Raw genomic sequence first — 19,607 nt, forward strand, 5'->3', positions numbered from 1 at the left:
CTGGAGTTTCTTTGATGTTTCATCAGACAGACCTGGGTCAATCATCAGCTATTTCTCCCAGTACATACTGGCTCTCTGTAAGCAAAGATAACCACCTCAGTTAATAGTGGTATCAGGTAGTTTAGGATTCCTATCCAAACAGACTCTGAATCACAGTGCTAACTAGAAATGGGATGACTGCAGCCAGAGTGTGAATCTCTTCTAAATGTTTTCCCTCCATGCTAGCTATTTCGCTCTTGTTGGTCACTGTTGCTATTAGTAAATAACATACGCTTCTACCGTAGATAATATATTTTCTCAATATTTTCCATTTGGATATACATTCTTTGATCAGTTGGGTGGGGGCAGGAAGCAAACATGAGTTATGTCTAAAATCTTGACAAAAGCCAATTACATCACTTGTCAGTTATGTCCCTTATGAGTGAGTCCTTTAACAAAAGACGGGTTGTGGTTATTTTGAAGTTATTAAATGTACTAGACAATAAAGTATTAATACTTAACTACATTCCCATTAAACCCTTTAAAAAATTGTTCCTGCTGCTCTGGTTACAACTTTTAAGAGAAAGTAACAAATGACAGACTATATAAAACAACAGATTGCTAGGAGTGGGTAGAGTCAGTGGGTCTGCAGTATGGCCCAAGAAACTGAATTTGTAGTAAAAACCACCTCTTCCTACCTGTTTGACAAAATGAAATGCGAATGGTCTGCAAGCCATGAATTTGCAGAAAGTAGACACGTTACAGGTAGGATTAAACCAGGTAAGTTTAATGCGTACAAGCTTGCTGCTGCTGCTGCTAAGTCACTTCAGTCGTGTCTGACTCTCTGGGACCCCATAGACGGCAGCCCACCAGGCTCCCCCTATCCCTGGGATTCTCCAGGCAAGAACACTGGAGTGGGTTGCCACTTCCTTCTCCAGTGCATGAAAGTGAAAAGTGAAAGTGAAGTCGCTCAGTCGTGTCCGACTCTTAGTGACCCCATGGACTGCAGCCTACCAGGCTCCTCTGTCCATGGGATTTTCCAGGCAAGAGTACTGGAGTGGGGTGCCATTGTGTACAAGCTTAGTGTGTATTAATTTCTGACTCTGTATATCTTGATGGAGTTTTGAACGGTTGTCAAGCAGCATGATTGCAAATGAGCAGCAGTTTCTCATTGCTCTGTTTCTTGCTTAATTGAAAAAATGGTCTTTGTGCTCATTGTACCTAGAAAAGCTCACCCAAAACAAAAACTCACTAACACTACTATAAAATATCACAATAATTTGTTCTCACACAAATATTAGTCTTCGCTGTATAGAAAGAGTTTTTGTGTTCCAGAACTTTTTAGGAAAATTTGAGCTGTATAGGGGCAATTTAAGCAAAATGATAAAGGTAGTGAATTTGTATTTGCCAATTTCCTGATTTTTGTTTTTCTATCCCTATTCCACTCTTAATAACTATTGTACATTTTTTTCAACCTGTTGAAGCTGTTGCACTATATTCTCAGATCAAAGAGACTCCTGCACAACCACAGACAGCCTCCTACCAGGCCTGGTCCAAAAGCCTTTTCATTCTACCCATTGCCCATTCCCTTATTGTATATCCTTTGCTATTGAACATATTTGTGGATATTCCCAAAGATTTAGCTACAAAAATTCTCATAGAATAATGCAAAATAACATCATCCAAACTTCAAATATGTGATTGAAAATGAAGACTATTTTTAGATCACAAAGAATGATTTCGTAATCTAAAATATGTAATGTGAAAATATTCACAGTATCAAACAATATGAACAACCTCAAAGGCATTTATAAGCAGTGACATTTGATTCTAAATGTGCATATACTTGTGAAACTAAGTGGCAATTTGTAGCCTCAGTTCTTGCAGATCTAATGAGTTGTCTTAAACATTATATGGTGCTAATCTCAGATTCTACATTGAGAATTTCCTGAGCATATTAAAAATTTTAAGCTGATTTTAATAATGTGTGTGTGTATTTTTTTTAATACTCACTAGCATTACTGCAGCTCACTGTCTTTCAGATATAGCTTGAATATTTATTTTTTGTTGTTTAGTTACTAATTTTGTCTGACTCGTTTGTGACCCCATGGACAGTAGCCCACTCCTGCTGGGCTCCTCTGTCCTTGGGATTTTCCAAGCTAGAATATTGGAGTGGGTTACCATTTCTTTTCCAGGGGATCTTCCTCACTCAAGGATCGAACTCCTCCTAAATTGGTAGGTGAGTTCTTTACCAATGAGCCACCAGGGAAGCCCATTTATGAGTAAATTGCTGTAAATCAGCTCTATCATAATATCCACCTAACTGTATGGGCGTCCTGAATGGCTGTGAAAGAATCTGCCTGCAATGCAGGAGATGTCGTTCATTCCCTGGGTTAGGAAGATCCCTTGGAGATGGAAATCACAACCCGCTCCTTCCCAAGTGGCCCTAGTGGTAAAGAACCTGACTGCCAATGCAGGAGACATAACAGACACGGGTTTGATCCCTGGATTGAGAAGATCCTCTGGAAGAGGGTATGGCAACCCACTTAAGTATTCTTGCCTGGAGAATCCTCTGGAAACAGTAGCCTGGAGGGCTACAGTCCGAAGGGTCTCACAGAGTTGTACATGACTGACTCGATGGACCTGAGTCTGAGTGAACTCCGGGAGTTGGTGATGGACAGGGAGGCCTGGCGTGCTGCGATTCATGGGGTCGCAAAGAGTCGGACACGACTGAGTGACTGAACTGAACTGAGCACAACTGATTATGTACCTCATACACTGAAATTCCTTTCAAATGAAGACAGAAGAACTTTATTTAAAAGAACTTAAATTAGAAGGTTGACATGATCTTTGTTTAAACTATCTGAATGTAGAAAAATGTTGAAGCTTAGACTAAGGGATATGAATGAAATCCATTGTCTTAAATTTGTCTTGTGTTTACTTAGATGAAATTTTGTTATAAAAATGCTGATAAATGAGTTGCCATGCTTTTGGCTTTATTGGATTATTTGGATTCTTTTTAGAATTCATTATTGATATTATAAATGGTACTCTGATTCTGAAATTTTTGAGTGCTATAAACATTTAGTGGACACACTGAGATGAAAAATAGATACTCAGTTCTGCTAAGTATTTAATGTTTAGAAAGTTTATAATATCTATAAATCTACTTATACATTTTTATTTACTAGAAATGAACTCTAAGAGGTTCTACATGTTTTCTCTTTGTAGTGAATGGTAGTTAGCTACAGTTAAATTGTGTTCAATTTTGATAACTTCCTTTACATTATTTGCTTCAAGTTATTTAATATGTCCTCTTGGTGTTACAGTTTAAAATTATCTGTTGAAATGGCTTCTAATTTTTCTCAAAAATAGCATAAAACACAGAGTAAAGCAGAGGAATTCAAGGAAGGGAAAAGTGTATCTTTTTTTAAAAAGAGGTATTTAGAGGTATTGGATTTTTAAGTTCTAGAGAGGTGAGAATTGTATTCCTAGTTCATTAAAATCATGAAAAACATTTCAACAATAAAATGAAAGTGAAATAATTAAGCATAATTATATTGCAAATCTATAAATACACATCAAATTTCTCACATGAGGATAAGTTTTCTCTGCAACAAATAAATGTTTTGATTACTCAAATACATTCACTCAAAACTATTCTAATATAAAAATTCTAGGAAAATGATAGGGTAATATCCTAGAATAACACCATAAATATTTTGTTGATCTTACTGTCACATATTTATAACACAAATGTGCATAGGACCACATCATATGTTTTTATGCATTATGTCATGATTAAGTCTATGTTCCCCTTCCCTGTGTTTCTCTCGTATTATTCCATATTAGATAGACCACACAGATCTTTTCAGTGTTTCCAAAAATGGGGTGAAAGAGTATAAATTAAACACATTTTATGCACCCTTATTTGGTGATATGATAGTATGTGATCTATTACTGCATCTGTAGGCTCACTTGATTATTTTACATGAGTATGTGATAGTTCACTTGTTGGGTATCATGATATGGCCACTAATCAATTGTTTCCTGCTCTTGTCTTCTAGGTTAATACTGTAATCAACACCCTGTGTGTATAGCTTCTTAGCAATTGACACTTTGTTTTTCTCCTGTGGTATAGTGCTAAAGAGTAGATAGAATTGCTCTATGTGATGACCTAAAAGTTTTAAATGTTAATATTTTATTGAGATTTGGCACTTAATACATTTCTGTCGGTGGGGTATAAAATTCATCCACATTTCAAACAAGAGGTTGCATAGCCATCTAAAATTCTTGCCAGATCAGCATAAATTGATGAGTCATCCTTAATCTGTATGTTGCTGACTATTAGACTGAGTATATTAATAGCTTTGACCATTGGATTTGCCCTTCTGTTCTTAGTTTCTTCCTCTATTCATAGTATTCATTGAAAGAAGTGTTCTCTATGCTAAATTATTGCCCAATTGTTGCTTTTTCTATCATGTATATTAAATATATTTTCATGTGTATAAATTGCATATTAACATTGTTTAACCCTAACTGTGGAAAATATGGGGCTTCCCAGGTGGCTCTAGTGGTGAAGAATCCGCCTGCCCATGCAGGAGATGTAAGAGATACGAGCTATATCCCTGAGTCAGAAAGATCCTTTGGAGAAGGAAATGGCAACCTACTCCAGTATTCTTGCCTGGAGAATTCCATGGACAGAGGAGCCTGGCAGGCTACGGTCCATAGGGTTATAAGAGTCAAACGCAACTGAAGCATCTTATCACACATGCACACATAAAATATAAACAGTTTTAAACGAACACTTCCACGTGTTCATATTGTAGCTTAGAGTTTTGTAGTTTTGAAAAAGGCACTCATAAATTTAGTATTCTAGTTTTCCATGCAAAATTTTTATTGCTCAATTTTTGGCATCTAACTCATTAAACAGACTGGAATTTATTTTTCTATCTGTTAGATTAAAGCGTTCAGTTTTTATTTCCTTCTCATAGTTATTTAGTACCATTATCATTATTTAAGAAATGTATTGTCTTATTCCCGATGTTTTACTTTACTTTTGCCAATATCGAGAGATGAAAGTGGCTTTATAAGATGTGCTGACAAGTGACAAACTGACCCTCACTGTTCTTACAATGTCTAAAAACTGTTTGGGGGCTAAAGTCTGTAAGTCCTTTTCACCTAATTCTAAGAAACTCAATTACAATTCAAATGGAAATTTTACTAACTTGTATATACTAACAGGAGAAATTAACATTTTAAATTTAGATTTTTCATTCAGGAACATGATCTACATTTCCTTTCCTTCAGTTACTATGCATGTCAATACAATTTTTCATATAGATCGAGTATCTTCTTTGTTAATACCTGAGCATGTTAACTTTTGCTTGTTATTTTAATGTTTTCCATTGCCATTACTAGTATTTTCTGTTAAATAGCAAATAACAAAAGAATTTTAATACCTATCTTGGATCCAGATACTTTATCAAATTCTCTTATTAATTTTAAGTACTTAAGATACTTGCTTTTTATAACTGTATTCACTTTCTGTTTGTATTTTACATAGAATTTTTCTTAGTACGGGTCTTGAGTTTTATCATGTGGTCTATTTGATATTGCATATGGCAAAAATATTGCTTTTTATGATAAACTAAAATGTGACATCTGGACAATACTGCTTTTGAAGATTTGAGAAGTAGAGCTATTGGTCAAACATCTAAATAGTGGCAAATTTCTTTTAAATGATCCAAATCAAAAGCAATGTGTTTTGCTGTTGAAGACACACACAGCTGCATAATTATGATGGAGTTTGGATAAGAATCAACCACAACAAACAAATGCAGAGTCGATACTTCAGCTTTGCTGGCAATCCTGACAAATATACATTTCTGAGGGCAATTCAGGTGTTGTGGTCATAAATAAGTGTAAGGGCTCTAAGTCTATTTATTTCTGGTTACACAATGAAGAAATAGAACAGCAAGAGATGATTTGTGTCAAATTTTTAAGAATCACACTTGGTCTTAAAATGTCAAGGTATAGGCAGTGTCACCAAAAATCATATTTCAGGTGTTTGAGAGAGAGAGTGAGCAAGAGAGATTATATCTATAACTCTGAAAAACTCATTCAAAATGAAGCAAAGGGCCTAGACAATGAGATTCACCCCCAAGTAATGTTCAGAGTCAAGGATATTTTTCCAGTATTAGGAAGCAGTTTACTCCATGCTGTTCTTGAGAAGGTGTCTTTTCAAAGGCTCAGTGATACAGTCCTGAGCAGCAACAGCAGGAGATAAAATTGGTTTTCTATCTTCAGTTTGGCAGACATAGCTATTGAAACTACATGAAACCAAAGGGTCAAGGATCAAATGATCCAAAGGACCAAGTGGTGTCTTTTTTTACATCCTAAGGTAGGATGTATGAGTTTTTTCAGTTTGGTATTTGGAGCCAAAAGTTTGAAAAGGAGAGACTTTGTCATGAAAAATAAAGCGATGTATTTATCCTGACAAATTGTTGAAATGACAACTATAAATTTGTACTACTTAAATAAAGAATTACAAAGTATGGACAGATTATTATTGCAATATTGAAAGATTTAATTTTAAATTGTTAGAGGAGTATAATTTGTATAGTTAACAATAAAATAATGATCATTACTTGTTTAAATATTTTTTTTTCATTCAGAAAATATCTTCCAAGAGGATTTGTTGTCAAGTTAGAACATTCACTATTTCTAAATTGAAGCCAGTATGCACTGCTGCATTGTAATAGTCCATCCTTTTAAATTCACTTAACGCATACAGTACTAATAGAGAACCTAACTCTGCCAGGCACAGACCAGATACTTCGGCTGTCAAGGAACCACATCAGAATTCTTGTCCTTTAAGAATCTTACATTCTAACTGAGGAGACATCGTAAAATATCAATTTGTACAATTGATAGTATTTTGAAAAATAAGTACTCTATAGATCAGGGAAATGCTGTGGAAGAGTAGGTGTGGATGTTACAAACAGTGATGGAAATTGCGATATCTCAGCAAAGACTTGAAGGAGGTGAGGGAATTAGCATCTGGATATTGGGGAGCCAAGTGATACAAGCAGATTTAGGGCAAGTTTGAAGGCCTTAAGACGGGAGTGTGCTTGGCAAGTCCCAGGGAATGTAAGGTAATTTATTATGGTTGAAACAGAGACCCTTTAAGAAAGTAGTAGAAAATGTTATCAGAAGGAATGGGAAGCAAAGATCAGGGCCATGAAGTGGCTCTTATTCTGACCGAATTATGGAGAGAGGGTGAGTTGTATGCAGAGTGTCCTAATCTGATTTGCATTTTTTAAAGGATTACTATAACTGTTCTGTTGAGGATAGACCATTTTGGGGATCAGTGTTGTGAGAAGTGTTGGGATTAATGGTTGCATTTTGAATATAGAGTCTTCAGGATTTTCTGATACAATAGAAATGATTTAAGGTGAGATAAAGAGAGACACCAAGACTGACTCAAATTTTGGTCTGAGCAAGTGAATGAACTTTTCAACTAAGATAAGAAATATTGTAGATGACTTAGATCTGAGGGAGTAAATGACAAATTCAGTTTTATACAAGCCTCTGACATTTATAGTTATCAACTGTTTTTATATCTATACATAAGTATATAATGTATATTATATGCATGTAATATATGTAAAATGTAATATATGTAATTATATATTACATGTACATGCAATATTTTATATATTTAACATTTGTATATGTAACATAATTTTCCCAGGGAGCAACTTGGTGGAACAGAGATAAATCTGGGAACAGTAAACAAAATACAGTGTAAGTAATAATTAGTATTTAGAATGGTAATAAAATTCTATGAACTACTCTAATTTTCATGTAGCCTTGGTCATAGTATCCAAATTCACTGATACTCTTTTACCTCATTTGTAAAACTGCTATGATAATACTTGTTCGCTTTGGTTTAATCTCCAAAATGAACATGTGAAAATATCAAGGCTGATATCAGGAGATAATTCTAAATAAAAGAGAACTGAAAATAGAGTAAAATTAGCACTCAATTTTCCACAATTAAACACTCAGATAACTATAGTCCTAAATTTCATTTCAGGAAATATATTATAATTTTACTATCAGTTAATCGGCTATTTCGGAGAAGGCAATGGCACCCCACTCCAGTACTCTTGCCTGGAAAATCCCATGGATGGAGGAGCCTGGTGGGCTGCAGTCCATGGAGTTGCTAAGAGTCGTACACGACTGAGCGACTTCACTTTCACTTTTCACTTTCATGCATTGGAGAAGGAAATGGCAACCCACTCCAGTGTTCTTGCCTGGAGAATCCCAGGGACAGGGGGAGCCTGGTGGGCTGCCGTCTATGGGGCCGCACAGAGTCAGACACGACTGAAGTGACTTAGCAGCAATTGGCTACTTTACTGTGACCAGTACAGCAATGGCATATATAGCTTAAAACAGGATGGATTCAAAGAACTGTTTCCTGTACTCTTCCTGCTTCCAAGCTGGCCCAGAATCAGAACCACAATCTGAGATGCATTATCAAAGTGAATCAGCAATACATATACATATGTCCCATCGTTTTGGGATTTCCTTCCCATTTAGGTCACCACAGAGCACTGAGTAAAGCTCCCTGTGCTGTATAGTATATCCTCATTATCTGTTTTACACATAGTAGTGTCACTATGTCAGTCCCAATCTCCCAGTTCATGCCAGCGCTCCTTTCCCACCTTGGTGTCCATCCATTCAGGGAAAAGTTTCCTGTACCCTTCCCGCCCTTCTGCTGGCCCAGGACTAGAACCATAATCTGAGATGTATTATCACTGACATAGATCACAGCTGTCTGTATTGCAGTTGTCAAGTAGCCTGTGAACTTCCTGAGAGAAGTGACACTTATTTTCATCTGAACGTATTGACCATCTTTGGCTTATGATCTGAGTTCAGCAATGCTTGCTGAATTAAAAAATGAAGATATTATTCCTTCCCTTTCCCCGCTCTGAGCTCATATTTGAATTATGACAGCATTTAAAATTAAACATAAAGATCAAATATAAATATTTTACTGTAGGAATGAATGTCCATAAAGGAGCTTTCTCTACAAAGCTTTACAATAATCACTATTGTGTTCACTATCATTCACTTTAAATTCTACTTTAAACTATGAGATAAAACATAATAAAGTATATAAATATATTCAGACACGCATTTGGTAAGTAAAAGTACAGATCTATAAAACATTTAGATATGAAACTGTCAAAATTAAGATATCTGGTAAAGTGGCTAGATAGAAGCCCAACGGTATACTTCAAAAGCTTTTTTTTCCCAGTAATGCTCAATTTGGAGTTTATTTTATAGTCTTTGTTTTGGATAACATTACTTCACTGTACTAACTCATATATATAATGTAATATGAAATATAGGTTTGGGAAATTTTGACCCTATATTTGTAATTATACAATGACTAGGTTCTACATAGGTACTAAATTTGAGTTACAACTTAGATATAATCTTTAATGGTGAATAAAATGAAAATGGAAATATGATCACTTAGAGATTTCTTGCGGGAAAGAGAAAGCAAAATAAACCCCAGTCAAAACACAGCCCACACTTAATAAGCACACAATCACAGTGCCCAAAGACCAAAACTTCCTCAGCAATGTGAGAGCAAGACAAATCATTCCAATAGCACACGCAGGGAAAGCTTCCAAGAGTTTATTTCTTACAGTCTCCCTCACTTAGAAAATGCCCCAAATCAGAATCAGTGGATATAAACAGTGAGAAGGCTGCAAATCTACCTTACAATTACAAAACTTTCTGATGGTCTCATTTGATCCAATGATAAAATCTAGCGTAAATAAAATTGAGATCTATGGAAAAAAGGCCTTCACAGCATCACAAAGTGCTACCAATTGACTCATTCAAATATTAGTTAGCCTCAATGTGTATTACATTTTACTAGGCACTGAAAATAAACTACTGAATGGAGAAGATCTTGCTTTAGAGTTTACCATATTTTGCTCGGTCTTGGGTGCACTGAAAAGCAAATAGGCAATTAGTATAGCAGACGCTAATTGCTATGTTGGGAGAAGTACAGTGTGCCTTCAAAGCTCTTAGGCAGTACCACTTAATGGAATGGAATTAATAACACAGTGCATTCATTTCCTATTGAGCCTGTAACAAATTGTCACAAGTTTGGTGGCTTAAAACAATTTACTCTTTTACTGATCTAGAGTTAATAAGTCTGAACTAGGCTGCCAAGACCTGCCTGCCTTCTGCAGGCTCCAGGGGCTAATCGGGATCATTTATTTTCTAGCTTCTAGAAGCTGCCCATATCCCTTGACTCATGGCCCCTTCCTCTCCCTGTCTCGCTCTGTAGTTACATTTTTCTCTTTCTTATTAGGATGTTTGTAATTACACTGGGCATGCCTGGACAGTCAGTGCCATTTTCCACATCTCAAAATTTTTTAAACTTGATCATCAATCAGTCTCTTTTACGATGTGAAGCAAAATATCTAGACATTCTAGACATTAAGACATCTTTGGGGGGTCATTCTTGCCCATCCAGGAATGAATTATTTTATAAGTAAGTTTAATAAATAACTGTCTATTTTATGTGTTGGAGAAGGAAATTGCAACCCACTCCAGTATTCTTGCCTGGAGAATCCTAGGCATAGAGGAGCCTGGCAGGCTACTTATATGTATGAGAAAAAATATTCAGTACATGATTCTGTGATAGTTGAGTATCTGTTTGGAAAAGATTCAACCATTTAGGTGCTTGTCTCACAAATTAATAACAGAAATAATCTCATGTGGGAATTTTCTCTCTCCAGTGGATTCAACTAGAATAACCTATAATGGGAATGATTCTGCCTAGAGTTTTATGGTGGCACCTTATACAGCTGACCACAACAACATTTTCTTAGGGTAGAAGTGAAAATTACAAAATTCTTCAGGAAAAAATATTGGAAATATGTATCAGGATCTTTCACTTATACATAGTAGGCAAGTAACTTCACTTTGTACTTTGTTTTTAAGCAAAATGTATACTTTTCTTTATAAGAAACCTTTTATGGATAGTAATAATCATCTTAATGTCACATTTAATGAAAAAGTTTAGGACTAGTGAAAAACTTTCAGCAGTCACAAAATTCTAACTCCAGTAGCTTAAGTACTGAAATATTTTACACCCATTTGATGTAATATTAAAGTTATTATCTTACAATGAGTTTTACTGATAATAGAAAATATTTAAATAAGGATAGGAATTTAATTTACTAGAGACTGTTTAATTGTAGTTATCTCCCACACATTTATTTCCCTTATCTGCCAGTACTCCACCAAAATGCAATAAAAATAACTTACTACTACAAAGAAAAGGATGGAATTGGTAAGAGTGCAATAAAATTTCAGTAAGTCAAAGAGAAAAAGGAGGTAGAAGTGAGACTGATTCAGTAGAAAGGAGTGAAACTCAAGGGAACAATGTTTGAACTTTCTTGTTTCTTAGTATGGTTTCATTCTTCTTTCAATATCTCCAGTGGCATTTTCAGTTACAAATTTAAGACACAAACTTTAGGAAGGGGAGGAAGGAATCCTAATATCTGAACTCCTCTGAGTCCTACAGTATAAGATGTGGCTCATGCCATACCTATCACCAATCTGAGGCAGCCAAAGAAAACAACACTACACTCGATGTGGTAAGCAATTTTCTATTACATTTTCTCCCTTAGCTACTATCTTTGCTTACCCCAGGATGTCTGCTTGTCAGAATCTGGTACTTGTTATTTATATGATATATTTATATTTGATATATAACATACATTTAAAATCACACATGAATTTTGATATATATTTTTTTCTCTCAGTTCAGTTCAGTCACTCAGTCGTGTTCTGACTCTTTGCGACCCCATGAATCGCAGCATGCCAGGCCTCCCTGTCCATCACCAACTCCTGGAGTTCACCCAAACTCATGTGCATCCCAGAGTTCATCACTCATGGTGATGCCATCCAGCCATCTCATCCTCTGTCGTCCCCTTCTCCTCCTGCCCCCAATTCCTCCCAGCATCAGAGTCTTTTCTAATGAGTCAACTCTTCGCATGAGGTGGCCAAAGTATTGGAGTTTCAGCCTCAGCATCAGTCCTTCCAATGAACACCTAGGACTGATCTCCTTTAGGATGGACTGGTTGGATCTCCTTACAGTCCAAGGGACTCTCAAGAGTCTTCTCCAATACCACAGTTCAAAAGCATCAATTCTTCAGCGCTCAGTATTCTTCACAGTCCAACTTTCACATCCATACATGACCACTGGAAAAACCATGGCCTTGACTAGACAGACCTTTGTTGGCAAAGTAATATCTCTGTTTTTCAATATGCTATCTAGGTTGGTCATAACTTTCCTTCCAAGGAGTAAGCGTCTTTTAATTTAATGGCTACAGTCACCATCTGCAGTGATTTTGGAGCCCCCCAAAATAAAGTCTGACACTGTTTCCACTGTTTCCCCTTCTATTTCCCATGAAGTGATGGGACCAGATGCTATGATTTTAGTTTTCTGAATGTTGAGCTTTAAGCCAATTTTTTCACTCTCCTTTTTCACTTTCATCAAGAACTAAAGTAGAATCATTATCTTTGTCACCTGGTTCTTTCATAAAGGCTTTAAGATACTCAGTTTTTAAAAATCCCATTTGTGTATATGTCTGGCTTTCTTCCTTCTAGAAGTGAGGTTATGCTCTTCATTTTATTATGTTTATGCTGATTAAGTCTAAAATTTACAAATCTGCCATAAATATATAAGCATAAACAAGTGGATGCACTTGGAATGTATTGATCTTTCCTTTTTTCACTTAAATTGGCAAATGATTTCATAATTGACTTTTTCAAAGCACATATTTCTATATACAACAAGTCATTGTGAGATGTATAAGATATATACTCTTAAGAAATGCATTATTATGAGTGACACATGAAAAATGAAGTTGAAAGAAAAGTCTAATAGGTACTTCTGTAGAAGTATGTACAAAGAGACTTGGGAACACAAAGCAAAGAATTTACATTGAAGATCTTATCACAATAAATACACAGTTGATTCTAGAAAAATGAAATGAATACTAGATAAATACGTACATGGATATAATACACAGCATAGGGAAGATAGATAATACTACCACAGTGACCTTATGGTGACAGACGATTACTAGAATGATCTTGGTGATCAATTCATAATGTATACAAATGTTGAATCACTATATTGTACACCTGAAATTGATACTGTGTGTTAAATATCACATTAATAAAACTTGTAAAATAAGTAAATGTGCAATGTTAACTCTTCAGTTTATGCCTGGTAATCTGCTTTATTATAAAATTCCTGACAATCAAAACTGCAAAGATACATATAACTGTAAAAAACATTTTGAAAATTCTTATGCTTATTAAAATATTTGTTCTTAATGTAGCTAGATTCTTATTTCCAAATATATGTGTGTATGTGTATACACACACATACACTTGCTATCTGATTTGTAATTATTAATAACAAAATGAGAAAATTGAAAAAAATTCAAAGTAGATGTCCCTTGTTCTAAGGGATCAGCAAATTTTCCAAATATAGAATCTATCTGATTTTATCAGATAACCAAACTATAAATTTTCTGTCTGATCTCATCTTTTACTATATTCCCATCTGTCTAGCCCATTTTTTCCATCCAATTTCCTTATTTTCCAAATATTCCTGTCATTTACACTGGGTATTTTAGATGCCAGAATATTGAATGTTTAATTTTATCATTTACTTCAGATTTTTCTCTACTGTTCTTCCTTAATAAGAACTACTCTGATTTCCATATTTAAAATTTCAGTTTCTCCCAATAGGTATTGTATGCTCAGTCGTGTCTGATTCTTTGCGACCCCATGAACTGTAGCCTGCCAGGCTCCTCTATCCATAGGATTCTCCAGGCAAGAATATTGGAGTAGGCTGCCGTTTCCTACTCCAGGGCATCTTCCTGACCCAGGGATCAAACCTGTCTCCTGTGTCGCTGGCACTGGCAGTCAGACAGCTTACCGCTGCTCCACATGGGTAGTGCACACTTATTCCTCCATGCAGATTTATTATTTCTATAGCATTCTTCATTTTAGCTTACCACGTGATTTAGTTATTCATTATGCTCATTACTAATCATCTGCCTCTTCCTCCTAGAATATAAGGTCACCAAGCACAGTGATTTTCCTGTTTTATTTACTGACATATCCTGAGATCATAGAACAGTGTGTGGCATATTGGTAAGCACTGGGTAAATGTTTGTTGAATGAATTAAAAGATTGTTAGACATATTGAAAGAATCTACACTTTTTCACTTGAAAGATATTCCTAGAACTTTCATGTAAATTTGTTATAAATTTAGTCCATGAAGGGAGGTACTTTTTAAAGCATTAAATTATAGATTATTACTTAAAACTTTCCCTGGTGGCTCGGCCAGTAAAGAATCTGCCTGCAATACAGGAGACCAGTGTTTGATCCCTGGGTCAAGGAGATCCCTGCAGAAGGGAATGGCAACCCACTCCAGTATTCTTGCCTGGAGAATGCCATGGACAGAGCAGATTGGCAGGCTACAGTTCATGGGGTTGCAAAGAGTGACTCACAGACACACACTTAAAAGCCTTAGGGAGAAAAATCAAGGATATAGGTTTTGTGTTTAAATGAGATTTTTCTTCTTATTCAGCACAACATATGCCACAACTAACACTACACACATCCTTAGGATTTATCCACTTTGAACATTCAGTCTTAAATTAATATTTTTAAACACTTTATCCTGGAAATAGAGACATTGAGTTATGATATAAAATTTATCAGCATAATTTATAAGATTACATGAAACAGTTTTCATAGCATTAGAAGCAGAGAAGGCAATGGCACCCCATTCCAGTACTCTTGCCTGGAAAACCCCATGGACGGAGAAGCCTGGTAGGCTGCAGTCCATGGGGTCGCTAAGTCAGACACGACTGAGCAACTTCACTTTCACTTTTCACTTCCATGCATTGGAGAAGGAAATGGCAACCCACTCCAGTGTTCTTGCCTGGAGAATCCCAGGGACAGGGGAGCCTGGTGGGCTGCTGTCCATTGGGTCGCACATAGTCAGACACGACTGACGCGACTTAGCAGCAGCAGCAGCAGCAGCAGCATTAGAAGAGAATAGCCCAACAATCTTAGCTCAAAGAAAAAGTGCTATTTCTACCAGGTACTCAGGGCTCTTAAAGAAATGAATCGATCATTATATTGTAGTAAATTGATCACACTTTGCAAAGTAACCAGATCTGAAGCTGTGGAATTAGATACAGCACGAAAACAATAAATTACTTTGAAGGGGGAGGTTTATGGATTGAAGTGTATCTCCCTCAGATTAATAGATTGAATCAATGACACCTAATGTGACTTTATTTGGAAATGTAGTCTTTAAGGAGGTAATTAAAATTAAATAAGATCCTAAATGTGGGTCTTAACCCAATACACTTAGTGTCCTTATAAGAAGAGACAGAAAGAATACGCGTGTTTAGATAAAATGTCTCTTGAGGACACAGTGAGAAGGTGGACATTAGCAACCCAAGGAAAAACCAAACTTTCTGACACCTCGATCTTGGACTTCCATTCTTCAGAACTCTGAGCATATAAATTTGATGCTTACCTCATCCAGTCAGAGATATTCTGTTATTGAAAAACTTGCAGACCCATAAAAAGAGTATGAAAATGGTTATAGTATCTGATATTTATTCTATAGAAGGACTTGTTTAATACGCATATGCTTCTGCAGGACATACTTTTGTTTAGACTTTCAAGGGAAGGATTTTTCAGGGAACTCCATAAGGGAAATGGCAACCCACTCCAGGATTCTTGCCTGAGAAATCCCATAGACAAAGGAGCTTGGTTGGCTATAATCTGTGGGGTCGCAAGAGAGGTGGACACAACTTAGCAACTAACAACAATTTGGAATTCATGAACTGGATTCTATTAATACCTGTTGTACCTGTTTGTCGCAGTAACATCATTCTATACAAAATGTTCTTTTGCAAAGAGAGATATATCAGAAAAAATTAGACATTTGCAAGCTTTTCTTTCTCTTGAACACACATAAGTGCATGCACCAACTTAAAATATACCACTACTGATAGAAATGACTTGTACAGTTGGGACAATGATGCAAGACTGATGCTCTGTAGAATACGGCAAGCTGACAGCAGGGAAACTGGTGGTGCTTATCCATCAGAAATTTGCACAACACTCAGAACATTTTCACTTGAGGATCTTTTACTATTTATGAGAAACTAACCATGCTTATGTATTTTAATAATTGTACTATTACAGCAAGTATTCTGGTGAAGCAAATGACCCAGTTGAAAAGGAATTTTGTGTAAAGGAAAAACAAATGATTGAAGGTAAAAAAATCTTGATAGATAACAGTCAATAAAATCCATTGAATAATTATGTAATTGTTAATAAGATTATTATACTGTGTTAACTATTATATCAGATTACAGGGAGAACACTGTTGGAACCAAGTCATTTTCAATTATATGAGTAAAGGCATTTTACTGACATTTTCAGGAGAGTGAAATCACCTTTTATTCTAAAAGCAATATTTGCTGGAGAGAATATTATTTTTCTCCTTTCTCTGAAGTCTTAATTGAATAAACTTATTTTAAATATAGTCTCTTCATTATCTCTCTTAGCTCAAATAGCCACCTGTCCACTAAATTGCAGGGTGAACTTTGCAGAGAGATTTGTCAGATGTTCATATCTGCAGTCATTCTTGTTATTAGTGCACTCACCCATATGAGCTTGAATGTGGCTGTTAAATTTGCAATAAAGAGAAAGAAACTAGAAAAAATAGTCAAAGTGAAACCTTTGTCAATGAGCAGCAGAGATTTTACATTACTGGTAGAAAATGAAACTCAGAGTGCAGAGTTTTCTCCCATTTTTTATAACTGCTATAATACTAAGGTCCTCAAAACATGAATCAAGTTTCCTTTAAGTAATGCCTTTATAAATAAGGATTTTCTCACCTATATATAGATGTATATAATATATATATATAAAGCCTTATTTGTGTGTGTGTATAAATATATTTGTACACGTTGATCCTTCTGATTGTAACGTTAGTCTTACTTAATCTGATAGGTATTCTATTCTTTTTGCTGCAATTGTAATTGGAATTGTTTTAATTTCCCTTTCTGATGGTTATTAGCATATAACAACAAATTTCTGTATATTGATTTTTTTGTATCTTTCAACTTTACTGAATTTACTTATTAGTTTTTCTTTTTTTTCAATTTTTAGCATTTGCTCTGTATAATATCACATCACCTGAAAATAATGAATTTTACATACTTTTCATCGGATGCCTTTCACCCTTTCTTGCCTGATTTGATGTGGCTGGGGATTTCAATACTATGCTAAATGAAAATAAGAGTGGCATCCTCGTCTTCTACCTGATCTTAGAGGAAAAGCTTTCAGCTTTTCACTGAGTATTTGCTGTGGGTTTGTCAGTGTGGCTTTCATGCATTAAAGTATGTTCCCTCTATACTGACTTTGAGAGTTCTTATCATAAATGTTGAATTGTGTCAAATGCATTTCCTGCATCTATTGAGACATTTTTATCCTTTGTTTTGTTTGAATGGTGTATCATGATTTTCAGGTATCGAACTCTCCTTTCATCCCTGGAATAAATACACTTGGTTACAGTGTATGATCCTTTTATTGTTGAATTTGGCTTGCTAATGTTTGAGGATTTTTGTATGTATGTTCATCAAGGATATTGGCCTGTTTGCTTGTTGTGTCTTTATTTGGTTTTCATGTCAATATACTGCTGGCCTTGTAGAATGAGTCTAGAAGTGTTTCTCTTCTGATCACTTTGACAGAGATAGGTGTTAGTTATTCTCTTAAAGTTTGATAGAATTCACCAGTGAAACAGTCTTGTACTGGACTTTTGTTTGGAAGTTTTTCAATTCCTTAATCAATTTCATTACTAAATGATTGGTCTGTTAAGATTTTGTTTCTTCCTCACTCAGTCTTGGAAAATTGTTTGTCTAGGAGTTTATCCATTTCTTCCAGGCTGTCCATTTGTGTATATTTTTTTCATAATAATCTCTTATTCTTTGAATTTATGTGGTATCAGTTACAACTTTAATTCTTTCGTTTCTAGTGTATTTGGGTCCTCTCTTTGTGGCTAAAATTTACCAACTTTCTCTTCAAAGAATCAGCTCTTCATTTTATTGGTCTTTTCTGTTTTTGCCTTTATTTGATTTATTTCCGCTTTCATATTTCCATTCTACACATTTAGGTGTGCATTTTAAGTGCATAGATATTTACAAGAGTAATTTTTATTTTTTTAGAATGATCCCTCAGGTAATGCTTTTCTTTGCCTTTTAGTCTTTCTTCAAAAATCTATTTTGTCGGATAGAAAGATTGTCACCCTGCCTTCTTTTTTGTTTCCATTGCATGGAAATATATCTTTTTCTATCCCTTAACTTTCAGCTTTTGTGTGTCTTCGGATGTGATGTGAGTCTCTTATAAGCAGAAGATATAGATGTATTGTATGTATGGGTCTTGTTTTATTTTGCCCATTCCGTCCCCCTATGTATTTTGATTGGATCATTTAGTCCACTGGCAAGTTAAGTAACTATTAACAGGTATGTGCTTCCTGCCTTTTTGTTTATTGTTTCCTAGTTGTTTTTGTAACTCTTTTCTGTCCCTTTCTTATCTTGCTCTCTCCCCTTGTGATTTAATGAGTTGGGTTATGAATGTATTACTTTATCTTTTCTGTATCTGCTATAGGCTTTTCTCAGTGGCTACCATGAGGCTCACATGTAACAATCTATTTTAAGTTGGCCACTTAAGTCCCAGTGCAGTCTAAAAGCACTACATTTTTACTCCCCTAGCATGTTTTGTTTTTGACATTCCTTTTTACAAGTTTTTCATTGAATTATATTAGATGATTCTGTTTTTTAACCTCATGCTAGCATTATAGGTTGTTATCTGCCATAATATCTTCACTATATATTTGTCTTTACTAGTAGAGATTGTTTTTCTTAATCTCATTGTTTATAGTTATGGCCTTTTCTGTCTAAAGAAATTTCTTTAATATTTCTTATAAGGATGGTTTAGTGGTGATGCATTCCTTTTATCTTTTGCTTGTCTGGGAAACTCTTTATCTTTACAATTCTGAATTATATAACCTTGCCAGGTAGAGGATTGTTGATTGCAATACTTTTCATCATTTTAAATATATTGTACCAGTCCCATCTAACTTATAAATTTCTGCTAAAAAATTCAGCTAATAATCTCATTGCAGGTTCACTCGTATGTAACAGTTTTTTGCTGTTGCTGCTAAAAATTCTCTCTTTATCTCTAACTTTTTAGATATCTCTAACTTTTTTAGAGGTAACAGATTGTTGTGGATCTGTTTGGGTTCATTCTGATTGGGACTTCCCGTGCTGCTGGGACTTGGATGTCTCTTTCCTTATCAGGTTAGTGGAGTTTTCAGCCATTATTTCTTTTTTGGCTCGAGCTTTCCTCCGGCCTCACCTCCTCCCTGTCTTGCAGGTCATCAGAGAGCACGGAGCTGAGCTCCCTGTGCTAT

This window comes from Bos indicus x Bos taurus, chromosome 21 (assembly GCF_003369695.1).
Source record: "Bos indicus x Bos taurus breed Angus x Brahman F1 hybrid chromosome 21, Bos_hybrid_MaternalHap_v2.0, whole genome shotgun sequence".
Lineage (NCBI taxonomy): Eukaryota > Metazoa > Chordata > Mammalia > Artiodactyla > Bovidae > Bos > Bos indicus x Bos taurus.